Source organism: Scylla paramamosain, chromosome 10 (assembly GCF_035594125.1).
Source record: "Scylla paramamosain isolate STU-SP2022 chromosome 10, ASM3559412v1, whole genome shotgun sequence".
Taxonomy (NCBI): domain Eukaryota; kingdom Metazoa; phylum Arthropoda; class Malacostraca; order Decapoda; family Portunidae; genus Scylla; species Scylla paramamosain.
Genome location: NC_087160.1, coordinates 4,481,570 through 4,500,000, shown reverse-complemented (window position 1 = coordinate 4,500,000; position 18,431 = coordinate 4,481,570). Strand labels below are relative to the sequence as shown.

The following is an 18,431-nucleotide window of genomic DNA, read 5'->3' as shown; positions in this document are numbered from 1 at the left end:
CACACACACACATTTCTCTCTTTGTCTCCTTCCCTTCTTGTTTCTGTCTCTCTCTCTCTCTCTCTCTCTCTCTCTCTCTCTCTCTCTCTCTCTCTCTCTCTCTCTCTCTCTCTCTCTCTCTCTCTCTCTCTCTCTCTCTCTCTCTCTCTCTCTCTCATACGTAATGCTGGATTGCTTTCCTGCCAAGCTGCGCGAACCTCATCTTTCTCCTTCTCATACAGCCAATAAACCAGTCTTTCCCCTCTCTCCTACCCTCTTTCCCCACTCCCTCATCCCCCCACCCCTCACTCCACTCGGTCTTCAGGTGAGTCGGGGAAGGCTACTGCAACTGTATTATCAACCTACAGGGGCACGTAACACTCAGGGGCTCACTCTCTCTCTTGGGTCGATGCAGCCTTAGACGCATTGGGCTGGGACGTGTGTTAAGAGGTTGTGGTGTTTGTGATGGTGATAAAATGAAAGTGGTGTTTGATATTTTGTTTTGTTTTCTTAATCATGTGGTGGTGATATATTTTTTTGTTTTTATTTATTTATTGGATTATTGATTGATTTTTTGTGTGATTTTTTTATATATATATATTTTTTTGTTGTTACGTAGTTAGTTAGTTTTTCTTTTAATTGAGTTTCTTGTTTTCTGGTTATGTGCTGGTGGAGTGAGTGTCCTGCTTGGTGCGTTTCTGATCGTGTGTTCCGGTTTAGTTAGGAAATTGTTCGTGTTTTGATGTTCAGATTTAAATTTAGTCGATTTTTTTTTTTTTTGTCAGAATATATCGTTTTTTTTTGTGGATGTTTGTCTCAAGTAAGTTATGAAATTATTGGTGACTTCAGTATTTTTTTTTTGTTTTCTTTTCATTCAAGTGATGGTAAGTGTTTTATATTTTGTCGTTTTTTTTTTTGTCGAAGATATTGTGAGATCCCATTACGTGTTTCCTTATGGTACGGAACGCTACAACTTCACCTCTTTACTTGTTTTAACTCTTAGCCATTAGTAGAAGACAAATGGTCGGGACAGACTTGGTGCGCAGACTCATGGTGAAGCGGAAAGTGTTTATTATTTTACGTTAATAGTTAACAGTAATCATGTTGTTAGTGCTAGAACATTAGGGAGCTTTAAGAGTAGATTAGACGGGTTTATGGATGGGGATAATAGATGAAAATAGGTAGGTATATTTCATACAGGGACTGCCACGTGTAAGCCTGGTCGCTTCTTGCAGCTTCCCTTATTTCTTATGTTCTTATGTTCTTATGTTTGGCTTCAGTATCCGCGCTATTTTTGGTATGAAATTACATTACAGGAAGTAAAGTAGCACGCTTTTTTCTTCTTCGTTACAACTCTCTTGACAGAAATTTACGAACAAGATGGAAAAGAAGAGAGTTGAATGAAAATGGATGAGGAAAAGAAAAATGAAAATGTATGAGAAAAAAAAAATCATGGAATAGGACTCGAAGGATGATCAGCTTACCTGTGACGAGCTGAATGTGTGCAAAACCTTTTATTAATAGTTTGTCTTATTTGTTTTCTTCCTGCTTTGAAGTGCAGCTTTTAATGTAACCCTTTCACCTTCAGATAATCTCACCAGTACTAACATATAACTTTTCAAACAATTTCCAGCTCTAGTCTGTCTGGTTTGTTTTCTTACTGCTTTGATGAATAGCGTTTAATTTAACCCTTTCGATGCCTGGCTGTTGTTCCCATATCTATAACACTTCAGACACTTGTACTGCAATCTCTTAGAAAACGCGACATTAATACCCTGTTCTCTATTTTATTCATTAAATTTTTCAAGCAGCTTTTAAGTGCACTGGATGTCAGCAAGGCCGTTTATGACTGTAGAAGAAAGTAAATTGCATTGTCTTTCGGTTTCCCTTCTCTTGTCTTCTATTTTTTGGGAAAAGCTTTTGGGCGTTTTCCTTCACTTTATTTCTTCAGTTACCAACTTATTTATTTATTTGACCATTTTATTTTATGAAGTTTTTGCGCTTGGCTTATCTCCCTAATACAGAGAGAGAGAGAGAGAGAGAGAGAGAGAGAGAGAGAGAGAGAGAGAGAGAGAGAGAGAGAGAGAGAGAGAGAGAGAGAGAGAGAGAGAGAGAGAGATCCCGACACACACAGACAGACAGACAGACAGACAGACAGAAAAGAAATCGTTAATGTCTTAATTACCACACAAGCTGCATTCACAACCTGACTCCTTGCCTTGCCTGGAGCTTCCCTTACTTACTAATGGCTCTGCACACACACACACACACACACACACACACACACACACACACACACACACACACACACACACACACACACACACACACACACACACACACACACACACACACACGTTTTTCTAGCACGTGCCTCGGTGTTGTGTTCCTTTCCTAGTAACACGAGTAATTCCACCTCTCTCTCTCTCTCTCTCTCTCTCTCTCTCTCTCTCTCTCTCTCTCTCTCTCTCTCTCTCTCTCTCTCTCTCTCTCTCTCTCTCTCTCTCTCTCATCTTGCTTTCTGTTATTTTCTTATCTTCCTTTTGCAATTTTCTTTTTCATTTTTACTTTTTCTATTTTCTGGCTCGTTTTATTTTCTCTTCCTTTTCTTCCTGTTTTCTTTTACATTTTTCTCTTTATACTTTCGTTTACTTTTCCTTCTTTCTTTTCGTCCTCTTGTTCTTCTCTCTTCTTTGTATTCTTTCTCCTCCTCCTCCTCCTCCTCCTCCTCCTCCTCCTCCTCCTCCTCCTCCTCCTCCTCCTCCGAATCCATCCATCCATTTTATCCTTTCTTCCTTTTTGATGTTCTTTCTCTCTTCCATTTCCATTGTCTCACCTTTGTCAGTCTTTTACCTTTTCCTTCTTTCTCTCCAAGTCTCCTTCATCTTCATTCCTTCGCATCTTTCTTCCTTCCGCCACGTTTGTTCCCTTTTCTTTAATTGCATTTTCTCATGATTGCTTTGTGTGATCTTTTATCTTTTCCTCTCCTTCCCTTTTTTCTTCTTTTTCTTGGTTTTCCTTCAGCCATTCTTATTTTTTTACTTTTTTGTATTGTTTTGTCCTATTTTCATCCTTTTCTCTTCCATCTCTCCTTTTTTTATTTTCGTTTCTTAATATTTCTCTCTCTCTCTCTCTCTCTCTCTCTCTCTCTCTCTCTCTCTCTCTCTCTCTCTCTCTCTCTCTCTCTCTCTCTCTCTCTCTCTCTCTCTCTACTAGTAACAGATTTGCATCGTTACCAGGAAAAATAGTGGACTGATTCTTTTGTTTCCTCCTCCTCCCTCTCTCCCTCCTTTCCTCCCTCTCTCTTTCTTCCTCTTACCGTATCCTTTTCTTTCTCTTTCCTTTCCCCTGTTTTATCGCATCTAGTCCTTTACTTGATCCTTTCTCTCTCTCTCTCTCTCTCTCTCTCTCTCTCTCTCTCTCTCTCTCTCTCTCTCTCTCTCTCTCTCTCTCTCTCTCTCTCTCTCTCTCTCTTTCATGCTGTTCTATAACTATCTTCTTTCTTTGTGTTTTTGTATCCCTTTATTGCTTCTCTGTGTTTTTTCCTTCCATCCTTTCTTCCTTCCTTTAAACTTTTCATCCTTACTAACTTCCTTTTTCTTATACTTTCCTTCCTCCATTCATTCATTCCTTTTTTCCTGCTTTCTTCCTATTTATTCATCCATATATTAAACTTTCTTTTCTTTCTTTCTTTCTCCTTCATCTTCCTTACCTTCCTTCCTCTCTCTTTTTTTCTCTTTTTCCTTTCCCAGATTCTTTTTTTCCTAATCTGTTTTTATCTATTAACTCTTTTCTTCTTCTTCTATCTTTTATTTTCTGCTCCTTTATTTCCCTTCTTTTTTTAAGCGAATTCCTTCTTCCCATCTCCATATTTATCCTTCTATTACCTGACGTTCTTCCTCCTTCATATTCCTTCTTCTTCTTTCTTTACTCCTTCCTTCCTTCCTTCCTTCCATTTTCATTTCATTAACCTCTCTTTCCATCTATTCATCCTTCCATTTCTTAATCCACAGTCTTTTCCTTAATCCCTCCCTCCCTTAATTAATCTTCCTTTCTCCTATTATACCCGTTTACTCATACCAAGGAGTCTGTTTGCTAGTGTACATAGTGCTTTCCCCCATCTCTTCTCCCCTTCCTTCTCCCTCCCTCCCTCTCCCTCTCCCTCCCCCTAACTACACCCTCCTTTCCCGGTCGTGTGTTTTCGCCCAAGTCTTGATATTTTTCACAGGATTTCACGCTCTAATTAGAAGTTCTCACGCTCTCTGGATGTCCCTGGCGTTCATTAGAGGAGCAAATAGAAAGTAACTAATTCAACCGCATCTGTTTGGGTTGTTTAGAGAGAGCGAGAGAGAGGGAGAGGGAGGGAGAGAGAATTTCGTTCTATTTATCTCCATTACAATGAAATTTTCTTTTAAACTGAAGTTGGAAAGGGTAATGGATGAAAGAGAGAGAGAGAGAGAGAGAGAGAGAGAGAGAGAGAGAGAGAGAGAGAGAGAGAGAGAGAGAGAGAGAGAGAGAGAGTCATAGGGAGTGAAATGGCGGGAGAAGAAACTCCGCCAAAACGAAAAAGGTTCAGCTTCTATACTGTGCTGGTGACGGGGAAGGGATTGGAATGCCTTCTTGAATTCTGGCTTGCAATCCCCTAGATCCCTCCTCCTCCTCCTCCTCCTCCTCCTCCTCCTCCTCCTCCTCCTCCTTTTCTCTCACTTTTCCCTTTGTTTTATTCATACGTTTGGGTGAATGCGTTTGTTTTCCTTTTTTTTTTTAACCTTTTCCCTCCTCTCTCTCTCTCTCTCTCTCTCTCTCTCTCTCTCTCTCTCTCTCTCTCTCTCTCTCTCTCTCTCTCTCTCTCTCTCTCTCTCTCTCTCTCTCTCTCTCTCTCTCTCTCTCTCTCTCTCTCTGTTTCTCGCATTTACTCGTAAGTGTCTCGTTTTCTTTTTGTTTCCTGAAGCGATTTGCGTGGCTGTGGAGTTCGTGTGTGTGTGTGTGTGTGTGTGTGTGTGTGTGTGTGTGTGTGTGTGTGTGTGTGTGTGTGATATTCGAGTCTTCGTGTCTCCTCTTCTCTCTCTTTTTTTTTTTTTGCCTGTCTTTTCTTTCCATTCGCGTTCGTTGGTTCACTGTTTTCCTCGTTTCCTCTCCGCTTTTCTTCCTTCCTTTTTCTAATTTCTTTCCTTGTCTATTTTCTTTGTTAATTTTGTATTCCCTTTGCTTCATTATTTTTCTTTCACATTTTTTCTCTCCTTTCTCGTATATTTATATATTTTTTTACTTTCCTTTCCTTTCACCTCCCTCCCTTCCTTCCTCCTCCTCCTCGTTTCTTTCTCTACGTATTTTCTTGTCTTTCATCTTTTTCATTCTCTTCCTTCTGGCGTTCTTTCCTAACTTTTCCTTACTTCCTTCCTTCATTCCCTCCCTCCCTCCCTCCCTCCCTCCCTCCCTCCCTCCCTCCCTCCCTCCCTTCCTTCCTTCTCGGATGACATAAGTTCTTTATTCTTTCTCTGTTCTCTTTGTTCCTTCTTTTACTGTTATTTTTCTATTTTCCCTCCATTTCCTCTCCATGTTTTTTTTTAATTATTTTTTTTATCTATTTTGCATTTCTTTTTCCTTTCTTTACTATTCAGTCACCTTCCCTCATTTCCCATATTTATCGTGTCTCTTCTCTTCGTATTTTTTATTTAGTGTTTCGTTCTATCTTGCATCATCACGTTCTGTTTATTTACTTCCTTATATCTTCCCTTTTTCTTTCCTCTTCCTTCACTCTTATTTTGTATTCTCTCCTCTCCAGTCTTCGTGCATGTTTATTCACTTCCATATTTCTTCTCTTCCTTTACTGTCCGTTATTGTATCTTTTCCTCTTTTCTACTGTTCATTATTCTCCTTTTCTTTTATTCCGCCATTTATCATTTATGTACCCCTTATGCTCCTACTTTGATTTCCTTTTCTACGCTTTCCACGAGGTTTGCGTGTTCTTTTTATATTCCTGTTCTTTATTTTATGTACATTTCGTTCTTCTCCCTGTCTTATTCCATTTCGTGAATAATTGTATATTCTCTTATCTCTCCTGCTTTTGTTTTTCTTTGTTTTTCCCTTCCTGTTTATCGTGTTCCGTACGTCTTTGTTTCATCTTTATTTTTATTCTTTTTTTTTGTGGATCTTTATCGCATTTGTTTAACCTTCATACTTTTATCTGTGTTTTGTCTTTCTCTTGCCATTTATTACATGCTGTCTCATTCCTTCTTTCATCATTTGTTTAAATTTTCTCTCACCATTTCTCTGTTTTATGGATGCTTTCCTACATTTATCTTTATTTATCTCATTCACTTAGTTTATTGTCTCCTGTGTCTCCTATTTCTTCTTTTCATATTCACCTATTTCCTCTTTTTATCAGTATTCGTCACGTCTATCTATCATTACTGTGTCCTTTCTGCTGCCTTTCCATCGTTCGTTCATCTCTCTCTCTGCCTCTTTTTATTTTATCATTTAATCATTTCCTATCTTTGTTTCCTCCTATCGAGTCTCCTTTTTTTTTAATCTCGTTCTTCGTCCTTTATCATGCCCTATCTGTCTTTGCAGTCCTGTCCACTCTTCCTTATTTAATCTCCGTTACTTCTTTACTTATCTTTTTATCTCTACTACATTCAAAGCTTCTAATAGTCTAATTGGGGTTATTGAGGTTTACAAGTCTTCATGGCTGTAGTGCTAGTGTGATAAACTTTTCCGAACACGAATCCTCTTCTATATCCTTCCTTCGTTTTATCTTTAGTCCTCTCACTTCCTCCTTCCATTAGAGAATAAGGGATAGAAAAGATTTAGAACCTGGCTGCTTATCTCTGTGGTCTTTGGGAATTATACTGGTGAGGGAACAAAGATTTTCAGAATAAAAGACGTTATCTATATCCTTCCTGCGTTTCCAAGTCGCTTCCTTCTCTCCTCCACCCACCAATTGAATATTCGGAAAAGATGATAATAGAACCTAATTGATTGTCTCTAGTCTTTGGGAATAATTGTGGTGATGGAACCAAGCTTTTGTTGTCTGTGTTATTCCTGAGTCTTTTTGTTCCTCTCTCTCCTTCACGCTGTAAAAAAAAAAAAAAAAAAGAACCTGACAATCCCAGTGGTGTTTGACAGTAAATTTTAGGGAAAAGAGCTTTCATAACAGTAGTCCGTTTCTATAAGTTACCTAAGTTACAGTGCTTCTTCGTGCCTCCTCCACACTATCAATAAAGAAATTAGAAAAAAATAAAATAAAATGCATGAAAACCCTAACTGATAACTTCTTTAGTCTTTAATTAAGAATAAACCTGATAAGAAAACAAAACTTTCAAAACAGCAGCCCTTTTATGTATCCTTCGTACATTCATCTTTAGTCCTCTTCTCTTCTTCACACCATCAATAAAAGAAGAAGAAAAAAAAAAGCGTGTATAATAATCCACTAAGAGAACGAAGCTTTCAAAACACGAATCCTTATGAAAATCCTCCCTGCCTTCATCTTTAGTCCTCTCCTTCCCTCCTTCCATCGATTTTCCAGACCATTTCCCCCTCTTACCTGGCCTCGTGTGCTGCTGCTGTGCTGTTTGCAAATCACATTCATTCCCGAGCCGCCTCTTGTGCTGGGCTATGAATATGGATGGCTGAGTCAATAGTTCGACAATATATTACTGAGGTACGAGGCGCAGGGAAGGATACATGTGGATACTGGCTCGGGAGGATATGCATGTGCGTGTATGTCTGTTTGTTTTGTGTATGTGTGTGTGTTTTTCTTTCTTTTTCTTTTCATTTTTTTTTTTTTTGTGATTTGATTTTTTGTGTGTATTGTGCTGGTTCTGGAGGGTATACATGTGTGTGTGCGTATGTCTGTTAGTGTTTTTGTATTGTTATTATTATTATTATTATTATTATTATTATTATTGTTATTATTATTATTATTATTATTATTATTATTATTATTTTTCATTTTTTATTTTTTATTTTTGATATTATTACTATTATTATTATTATTATTATTATTATTATTATTATTATTATTATTATTATTATTATTATTATTATTATTTTTGTGCTTGTATTTTATTGGGAAGATATGCATGCATGTGTTTGTCTGTTTGTGTGTTTGTTCCTATTTTTATTATAATATGATTTTATATGCATATTTATTTTTAGTTGTTTTAATTGATAGTTCGACAGTTTATTGCACAAGTACGACACTCGTGAAGGAATATGAATATTTACTTTCAAAGATATTTGTGTGTGATATTTATGATTACACATCTATTCTATTCTCTTTATCATATTGTTATATATAAATATTTTTTCCTCAGTGATGAGTTTCTTTTTCTATAGTTCGACAATATATTAGTCAGGTACGATGCTCAGGAATACTTTTTTTAAGGGTTGTATAAGTGTATGTACGTATGCAGTCTGTTCTTTAATACTCTAACGTTTTATATAGGTATTTTACAGTGGTCTCCATTAAATGTTCGACAATGTATCACTCATATACGAAGATTATGATGGATTGTAATGGAATACTTGATAAGACTGACAGTGAAGGACATGCAGCATACACACGTGTCCTGTATCCTTTAACGAGTCTCTAGTGTGAATGTATTATAGTGGTAAATTTCAGGACTTCAAATATTGTGAGAGATGAATGTATATACGTGTATTATTCAAATATTGTGAGGGGTAAGTGTAAGTGTATTATTTTACCCTTTAATTATGTAGTGCTGTATTGCATTTTTATAGTGGTATGTTTATTTATTTATTTATTTATTTATTTTTTATCCGTAACCTTTTTGAAATTGACTTAATTTGTAGTATTTTTTTCTTTTTTTAGTATTTTACTTTATTTTTCTTATGTGGACTTTGCGTTCGTGAGTGCTTGTTGAAAGGATCGGTTTTGAAAACAGAACATGTATTTATTTATTTATCTATTTATTTATTTTTTATTTGTATCATTTTACTTTTGCAGAACTGAAACTGTTACTATATGAATTACCGGGAAGGTTTATTTTGGCAGTTTTTTTTTTTTGTATATTTTTTTCTTTAAGCGTCACTTCTCGTTGCTCAGATCATCTTTTTAGTATTTTTTTTATTTCTTTCGCCATCACTTTCCGTTAGCCAGTTCATCTTTTTTCTTTTTTTTTTTTTTTTTTTTTTTTAATTCTTTCACCACCACTTCCCGTTTCCAAGTTCACATTTTTTTTTTTTCAGTGCATTTCTGATTTCTTTATTTCCATCACCGCCACTTCCTGGTGGTGCTCTGATCACAGTGGCGGTGTAATGACTGCCGCATGCTGTGTATTTCCCTCCCCCTCCCCCACACACTGATCGAGCTTTTAATTTTCCCTATTTTTTTTTGCCACCGGATTTTTTTTTTTTTCATATACCTTCATTGATGTTTTTTTTTTTTTATTATTTGTTTCGTTTTACCTCATCGGATCACCTTTTTTTCTTTTTTTTCTTTCATCATCTGTTTCATTTACCTTGTACGTAAAAATTTATCACGAGCTCTTCATCACTTTATGTATTTGTTTTTTTTTAATTTCCTGATATGTTTGCTTCGTTTTTTTTCCAGTTTTAGTCTAATTTTCGGATTGCATTCCTCATTTTTTTCTTTTTCTTTTTCTTTCCTGCATTTTTCTCTCTTTCAGTTGGTTTATATTTAAAAAAGAGTCTGTTTTCTCGTAATCATTTTGCATTTTCCCAGATTTATTCTTTTATCTTCTTTCCTTCTCTTTAGAAATATATAATTTTACACCATATTATGATTCATTCTTCATTTCCTTCACCTTTTTTTATTTCATTCACTTTACATTTAAAAATCTTCCCCTTTTCTTTTCATTATCTTTCGCTTTTGTGTCTCCTTTCAAGTGCATCTCTCTCTCTCTCTCTCTCTCTCTCTCTCTCTCTCTCTCTCTCTCTCTCTCTCTCTCTCTCTCTCTCTCTCTCTCTCTCTCTCTCTCTCTCTCTCTCTCTCTCTCTCTCGTAAATGTTTCCCCCATTTCTCCTCTATTTTCTCCTTTTCTCTTCACCACTTTCCGTTTTATCTTCCCTTTCGTTTACATATTCAACTCCATATTCATTTTCTTGATTTACTCATATATTTAGTCTTCTTCTAGTTTCCTTTTATTTCAGTTTATGTTAAAAGAATATTCACCTTTGCTTTTCATTACTCTTCACTTTTCCATTCCTTTTATTTAGTTTCCTCTCTCCACATTCCTAGTTTCTCTTTTCCTTCTTCAGTTTACAGTTATTTCAATTGCCTTGCGTCGAAGAATGTCCTTCCTTGTTATCTATATTTTTTCACCCCACTTTCCTTTTTCTCAGTTAAATATTCTCTCCCCCTTTCTCATATTTTCCTCTTTTTATCCGTCTTTTTTTCTCTTTCTATTTCATTCCATCATTAAGTCATCCTCTTTTCCTACCCTCAGTCTTTTTTATAATAATGATTCTCTCTCTCTCTCTCTCTCTCTCTCTCTCTCTCTCTCTCTCTCTCTCTCTCTCTCTCTCTCTCTCTCTCTCTCTCTCTCTCTCTCTCTCTCTCTCTCTCTCTCTCTCTCTCTCTCTCTCTCTCTCTCTCTCTCATCCCTTCATCTCCCTCCCGTGCATCGGAAGGAGACGAGACACATTGACATCATCAGCTGACACTCGCTTCATGTTGCGTCTGACGGCCACAAATGACTCCCTTAAGATACCCACCTGCGCCCTCCAAATCCTGAGGGAGGGAGAGAGAGAGAGAGAGAGAGAGAGAGAGAGAGAGAGAGAGAGAGAGAGAGAGAGAGAGAGAGAGAGAAGGGAAGGGAAGGGAAGGGGTAATTGAAGGGAGGAAAAAGTGAACGGTGTTTTTTCTCCATCGGATATTGAGTGGAGAGAGAGAGAGAGAGAGAGAGAGAGAGAGAGAGAGAGAGAGAGAGAGAGAGAGAGAGAGAGAGAGAGAGACGAAGGTGGGGGGAAGGAAAAGGCAGCAACATCTAGGAAAGACACACACACACACACACACACACACACACACACACACACACACACACACACACACACACACACACACACACACACACACACACACACACACACACACACACACACACACACACACACACACACACACACACACACACACCAGTAAAAGATAACGAAGAAATGGATCTTTTAACATCCAACCACCACCACCACCACCACCACCACCACCACCACCACCACCACCACCACCTTCCCCTCTCACTCACACCACGCTCGCTTCGACGCCCACAAACTTAGGCCGTAAATGCACCCTGACCAAGATCGAGAGGAGGAGGAGGAGGAGGAGGAGGAGGAGGAGGAGGAGGAGGAGGAGGAGGAGGAGGAGGAGGAGGAGGAGGAGGAGGAAGAAGAAGAAGAAGAAGAAGAGGAAGTAGAAGAAGAAGAAGAAGAAGAAGAAGAAGAAGAAGAAGAAGAAGAAGAAGGGTTATAAGTATGAAAAAGCAATGGAAAACTTGGCTCGCATCCTCTCTCTCTCTCTCTCTCTCTCTCTCTCTCTCTCTCTCTCTCTCTCTCTCTCTCTCTCTCTCTCTCTCTCTCTCTCTCTCTCTCTCTCTCTCTCTCTCTCTCTCTCTCTCTCTCTCTCTCTCTCTCTCTCTCTCTCTCTCTCTCTCTCAGTGGCTCCTTTGCATATGAAAGACCTGCTTGTTTCTTCCATTCCTCGTAGTGTCTTCGGATTGGAAACACAATTGCGTCTGTATTGCGCGTACTGGAGGAAAGAGTGAGAGGGTAAGTGTCTTGCGTCCGGTAAAGTGAAGGTATTAAAGGAAGAATAAAACTTACATGGTTCCTTATTTTTTACTCGACTCATTATTTATTTATTTATTTTATTTTATACTGTTTTGGTTTTCTTTCGTTGATATTCAGAGCTTTGTCAATATTTTTTTTTGTATGAATACATAGAAAATAGAGAAAATACTGTAAAAATGTCTGCTGTTCTTAATTATCTTTCTTTTCCATAACTTTCCCTTTATTCCTGTGGTGTTCCTTTAGTTAGCATGTAGAACACTGTCGGCATTCCTTTGCATGGATACACAGGGAGGAAAAGAGAATAGGGTGTTGTTTTTAGGTCTTTGTAGGGTAAAGAAGTATTTTTAGAGAGTGTAACCCTAATAATAGGTGTCCAGTGAGTTGATGGTGATGATGTGAGTAAAAAAAAAAATATCTGGCGGTGAATTTGACGTACTTTTCCTTAATTACTAGTCACTGAGAGATTTTTTTTGTTTTCCAACCACCTCTGAACATGACACAAGCTAGAAATTGCAAAACACATCTTCGTAATTCGTTTCCTTCTTGCAAACGCTCGTAAATATTCCATACATTGTTTTTAATATCAAGAGTTGTTAGGAGTCGTAGGGAAAGGGTTAATAATTTGATTGATGGTAATGTGGGAAAATCCTCATCATTACCATCATCATCATCATCATCATCATCATCATCATCATCATCATCATCATCTTTATTTAATCCTTCTCCTCATAATGTAATCGTCATTTTTTCACACTTCCTCACTCGTATCTCTTAACTGCCCGTCTATTTCAGGCCATCCCAGCAAAACTTCTCTTCATCTACTCCGTTTTCTATTCTTCCCCTTCTCGCTATGAGTAAATGGTCATACTGTTGTTGTTGTTCTATATTGTCTCGTTTGTTCGAAGCATATGAAGTGTTTTGATATTGTTCATATTGTTTTTCATTTGATTTGATTTCGTGTGTTAAAATGTCTGAGTGGTACAGTTTTCTCTCTCTCTCTCTCTCTCTCTCTCTCTCTCTCTCTCTCTCTCTCTCTCTCTCTCTCTCTCTCTCTCTCTCTCTCTCTCTCTCTCTCTCTCTCTCTCTCTCTCTCTCATTAATATTTTTCCGTGGTATCGCCTCTCCTTTCTGACTTCCGTTCTTGCACCCTCCCCCTCTCCCCTCCTTCCCTCTCACTTCTCCCTTTCTCCCTCACGTATCCCCCCATAGGTTCGTGGCGGCAAACTCCCACAGCTCTTTGATGGGTTCGTGTTCAGATTACTTCATGCCATTACCGTGAGTGGTTTTGTAAATTATGGAATGATAAATCAGTCTCTTCCATTCTTGTTCCCGATGGTGATGAAGAAAACACCTAAATAGATTATCTCTGAGTTTTATTGTTCTTTGTTCCTTCCTTAAAGATTTCTCATTTTTTTTTATTTCTGTTTCTGTCCAGACGTATTTTTCCTCTCATTTTTGTTCTTACTTTTTTTTCTTTATTTTATGTATATTTTTCTTAATTTTCATCCTTGTTTTCCTTCAGTTCGTTTTTTTCTTTTTACTTCTTTCCATTTTGTATCTGCTCCTTATAATTTTTGCTTTGTTTTGTTTTCTTTCTTATTTATTCTCTGCTAGTTTTTTTCTTGTCTTATTTTTCCTTTCCATTGGTCCCTCTTCTATATTTTCTTCCTCTTTTCCCCTCCTGTCTTAAGTTTCTTTACTTCTTTTCCAACTCTATTTTCTCTCCCTCTTTTTTTCCTCCCATCCATATCTTTCCTTCCCCAAATTTCCCTCCTGCTTGTATATTCCCTCCTTCATTTTCATTCTATATCTTCCCTTCCTCTTTTTTTTTTCTTCCTCCCATACACATCCGTTCCCCATTCCCCTCCCATCTATATTTTCCCCATGCAGTCGTTGAGTGACCTTCGTATTTTCCCTCCCCTCCTTTCCTTCCTTTCCTTGCTTCCCCTCTCACTTCCCGTTCTCATTAATTCACTCTCCTTCCCTCACTCTCTCCCTGTGCTACCATTCCGCTGCTTCCGTACCCTCATCCTCCCTCTCCCTGCCTCTCCCATTAACATTCTTGCAGCACCACTTCCTCCTCTTCCTCCTCCTCCTCCTCCTCCTCCTCCTCTTCTCTTTACTTCTACCCCTCTCATCCTCTCCTTCTCCATTCCATCCATTTACTACCCCCTCTCCCTCCCAACCATTCACTTCCCTCAACCTCCTGACGACCTCCAACTGCCCGCTAACGACTCCTCAACACACGACTCGATACGACCCCCCTCATCGATTGCCTGCCGAGCCCTCTACTGACGAAGGCGCTGAAGGGTGAAGGGGCCTCTTTGCGTTCTCCTGAAGCTGCTGATTTGAGAGAGAGAGAGAGAGAGAGAGAGAGAGAGAGAGAGAGAGAGAGAGAGAGAGAGAGAGAGAGAGAGAGAGAGAGAGAGAGAGAGAGAGAAGGGGGGGCGTGGTTGAGTTTTTGTGGTCTGTTGCTCTGTCTGTTTATTTATTTATTTTTATTGTGTGTGTGTGTGTGTGTGTGTGTGTGTGTGTGTGTGTGTGTGTGTGTGTGTGTGTGTTTATATGTATGTGTTTGTTTATCTGTCTGTCTATCTATATATCTGTTTATCTTACCTGTCTGTGTGATTTTCTCTCTCTCTCTCTCTCTCTCTCTCTCTCTCTCTCTCTCTCTCTCTCTCTCTCTCTCTCTCTCTCTCTCTCTCTCTCTCTCTGTTTTTTTCCTCTTATTTTTTTCAATTAACCTCAATTTTATTCATCTCTTGCCGCCTTTTATTACTGCAGCAAATTTACTTAAGCCATTTTTTTCTTTATTTAATTCTCTTCCTTCCTTCCTTCCTTCCTCCCATTCCTTTTCTTTTCGTGGTTTTGTTTTGTTCTTTTTTTCTTTTTCTTTAACTTTTCTCTTCTTCCTATATTTTTACTTTTTTTCCTTCTTTATTCTTTACTCTTTCTCTTCTTCATGTCCCATTTTTCATCCCATTCTTTTGCTTTGCCTTTCTCTTCGTTATTGCCTTTGCTCCTCCTTTTCTTTCGTCTTGCTTTCTAATCTTTTGAGCACAGACTCCTCCTCCTCCTCCTCTTCTTCCTTCCTCTTCTCCCTTATTCCTTCGTTATTCTTGTCTTCTTTCATTCTCATTTGCTTTCCTCGTGCCCTTGCTTTCGTTTTCCTCCTTCCTTTCCCTTTTCGTTGTCTTCATCTTCCTTTATTATCTGTTCCCTCTTTTGAAAACATCTATATATTCCCTCTTCTTCACTTCCTTCTTTATCGTTGTCTTCCTTTTAATCTATTTGTCGTCTTTTCTCCCCGTTTATTGTCTCTTTTTCTATTATACCTTCTTTCTCTTTTCCTTCTTCCATTACTTCGTCCCTCTTTCCCCCGTCCTCTTTCTTTCCCTTCCTATTCTTATTCCATTCTTCGCTATCCAAGTCTTCCTATCTCCCTTTTTTTATTCATATCCTCGTCTTTTTTTTCCCCCTTCCCCTTAGTCTCCTTCCTTCCCTTTTCCCTGCCTCCATTCCCTTGTTCTTCTCCTCTCTTCCTCTTCCTTTACTCTTCGCACTCATAGTCTTCCTTTCTCTTCTTCTCCTTCCGTAACCTCTTCCTTTTTTCCTCCCTTTCTTCTCCTTTCCCATTGTTCGCTCTCCTGGTCTTGTTTTCCTACTTTCCTTCTTCCATACCCCACATTCCTCTCTTCTATTCTCTTCCTTTCGCTTTCTTTGCTCTCATAGTTTCCTCTTCTTCCATGCCCTCTTCCTCTTTCCTCCGTCTTCCTTGCCTCATCCCCCTCCCTCACTGGCCTGGCTGTCACCTGAAGCTAATACGTAGAAGATTAAAGCGAGAAGAGGAGGAGCTGATGGGAACTGGAAAGCAGTGCCGCAGGAATAAAAGAGATTAGGACAAAAAAAAAAAAAAAAAACACACGGAAGTGAAAAGGAGAGAGAGAGAGAGAGAGAGAGAGAGAGAGAGAGAGAGAGAGAGAGAGAGAGAGAGAGAGAGAAAAGAAGGGCTGGCTTAATCCGTAGCTTGAAATCATCCGAGCTCCGTCTGAAAGAAACGTTGCAAACAAACAGGATGGAAATAAAGAGAGAGAGGGGGAAAAAAAGGCGGGGTTGCGGGGAAGAGGAAATAGTAAAGGAGAAAAAAAGAGGGTAGTAAGAGAGGAAGGAAGGGTCACTGCACTGGAAGGGAAGGCTGAAGGAAGATGAGGAGGAGGAGGAGGAAGAAGGAAGAGGAGGAGGAGGAGGATGATGGTGTATGTAAGTGTTTGTATGTGATGAGTGTGTGAGTAAAAAAATAGTAACGAGTAAAAATGCGAATAAGGAAATAAGATAAAAAAGAAATGTATATAGAAGTCACCGTACGAAAGGAGAAGGAGAAGGAGGAGGACGAGGATAAGAATAGGAACGAGAACAAGGACAAAAATAAGAATAACAAATCAAAATAACAAGAACAAAAATAAAACGAACGAAGACGAAAAATTAGAAGAAAAACAGCAAAGAAAAGGAAGAATGAGATAATGATGCTGATGATAATGAACAAGAGGAGGAGTAGGAGGAGGAGGAGGAGGAGGAGGAGGAGGAGGAGGAGGAGGAGGAGGAGGAGGAGGAGGAGGAGGAGGAGGAGAAAACGGAACAGAAAGGAAAAAAAACAAAGCATTGTATATGTGTATCTCCATGTACGTATGAATTTCAACGAAGACCACACGAAAAAATAAAAAAATAAATAAATAAAATCTTCCTTGGCTTCGAAGACTTAATGAACTTTGACCTTCGAACTCAGAAAAGATCTCCAGGCGTCTAATGAAGGACTTCGAGGACCCAGTTTTCGTTCCCCTCCCTCTCCTCCTCCGCCCTTCATCAGCAATTAGTCACGAGTTCGCTAGTGTGAGGGCGTGACGGGGGCGGTGGGCGGAGGCTGAGATACGGAGCGAGGTGTGCGTCTAGGATGGGCGTGATGGAGGGGGTGTGATAATGTGATGGAGGACATGAGTGAGATGGATGGGATAAGGGGAGGGAATTTAGTGATGTGAGTGTGTAAGTTATGTGTGTGTGTGTGTGTGTCTAGGTTACGAGGTTCGATCTAGTTACGTAAAGAGAAGTGGAGTACAAGAGCCAGGTGTGAAGGTGAGAAGGAGGGAGAGGAAGAGGAGGAGAGAGAAAGGGAGAAAGAGAGGTATTTGTGGTAAAGTTAAAATTTTGCCACGAAAGTAAAACAGTAAGAATTTACATAAGAGATTATAGAAAACAGTACTATATTGAGAGAGAGAGAGAGAGAGAGAGAGAGAGAGAGAGAGAGAGAGAGAGAGAGAGAGAGAGAGAGAGAGAGAGAGAGAGAGAGAGAGAGAGAAAACAGGTACGAACATGTTGCAATCCCTAGACCCAAACACCTGAAGTAAACAATTGTCTTCCCCATGATGCTTTAGAAAACAAACTCTCTCTCTCTCTCTCTCTCTCTCTCTCTCTCTCTCTCTCTCTCTCTCTCTCTCTCTCTCTCTCTCTCTCTCTCTCTCTCTCTCCTGCACCAAATTAAAGCCTCACTGAGCTTCCTGTAATTATGTATGCACTAAATTCTTAACCAGAAAAGTAAAAAATAAAAGAAAATATCCTTCGTAATATTGGAGCGCACTCAGGATATCAGCTGGAGGTTTTGTTGAAGGGAAGACTTGTGTTGGGTTAGTAAATGAAGGATGATTTCTTTGTGAATTAAAGATTAGAGGGAATATTCACGATTGATTGCTCTGTATAATTAATTAGGAATCTTTGTGCCCTAGTGTGTGTGTGTGTGTGTGTGTGTGTGTGTGTGTGTGTGTGTGTGTGTGTGTGTTGAGAGTAAGTAAAGGTGAGCAGATTAGGATGAAGGTGAAAATATTTTATGAAAGGTGAGAAAGAAAGGTTAATTAAGAAGGGAATATTCCAATTATTGCGGTGGATAAGTTTTGTTTGTTTGTTTTGTTTGGTTGTTGTTGTTGTTGTTGTTGTTGTTGTTGTCGTCGTTTTTGTTCTGATGTTTATTTACTAATATTTATTGTTGTTGTTTATTTATTGATTTTATTATAATTTTTTATCATCACAACAACAACAACAACAATAACAACAACAGCTGCTACTACTACTACTACTACTACTACTACTACTACTACTACTACTACTACTACTACTACTACTACTACTACTACTACTACTACTACTACTACTACTACTACTACTACTACTGATGCTAGTGCCGCTGCCACTACTACCGCTGCTATTATTCTATATTTAGAATGATCATTAAGAATATTTACATAAGCCAACGAAGCAGAAAAGGAAAGGCTGATCAGATATCTTAATTAATAGTAAGTTATTTTAGTTACACATTTGCATACATACATACATACATACATACATACATACATACATACATACATACATACATACAAAGACTCGCATAAGTCTTGTACATGTGAAGGCTCCAACGAAACTTAACATATGAAAAAGACAAATAAGTGGATTAAAAAAAAATAGGTTAAACATGAAAGAAAATAAATAAATAAAAAGTGAAAATAGAAATAAATGGATAATAAATAAAATATGGTAAGATAATATAAATTCTCTCTCTCTCTCTCTCTCTCTCTCTCTCTCTCTCTCTCTCTCTCTCTCTCTCTCTCTCTCTCTCTCTCTCTCTCTCTCTCTCTCTCTCT

The 18,431-nt window shown here is 38.5% G+C and overlaps 1 long non-coding RNA gene across 1 annotated transcript in view; it reads left to right on the top strand.

Moving 5' to 3' along the window:
- The window catches only part of LOC135104132 (uncharacterized), a 126,315-nt gene that overhangs the window by 9,463 nt on the left and 98,421 nt on the right, over positions 1-18,431 (top strand). The window lies entirely within an intron of this gene.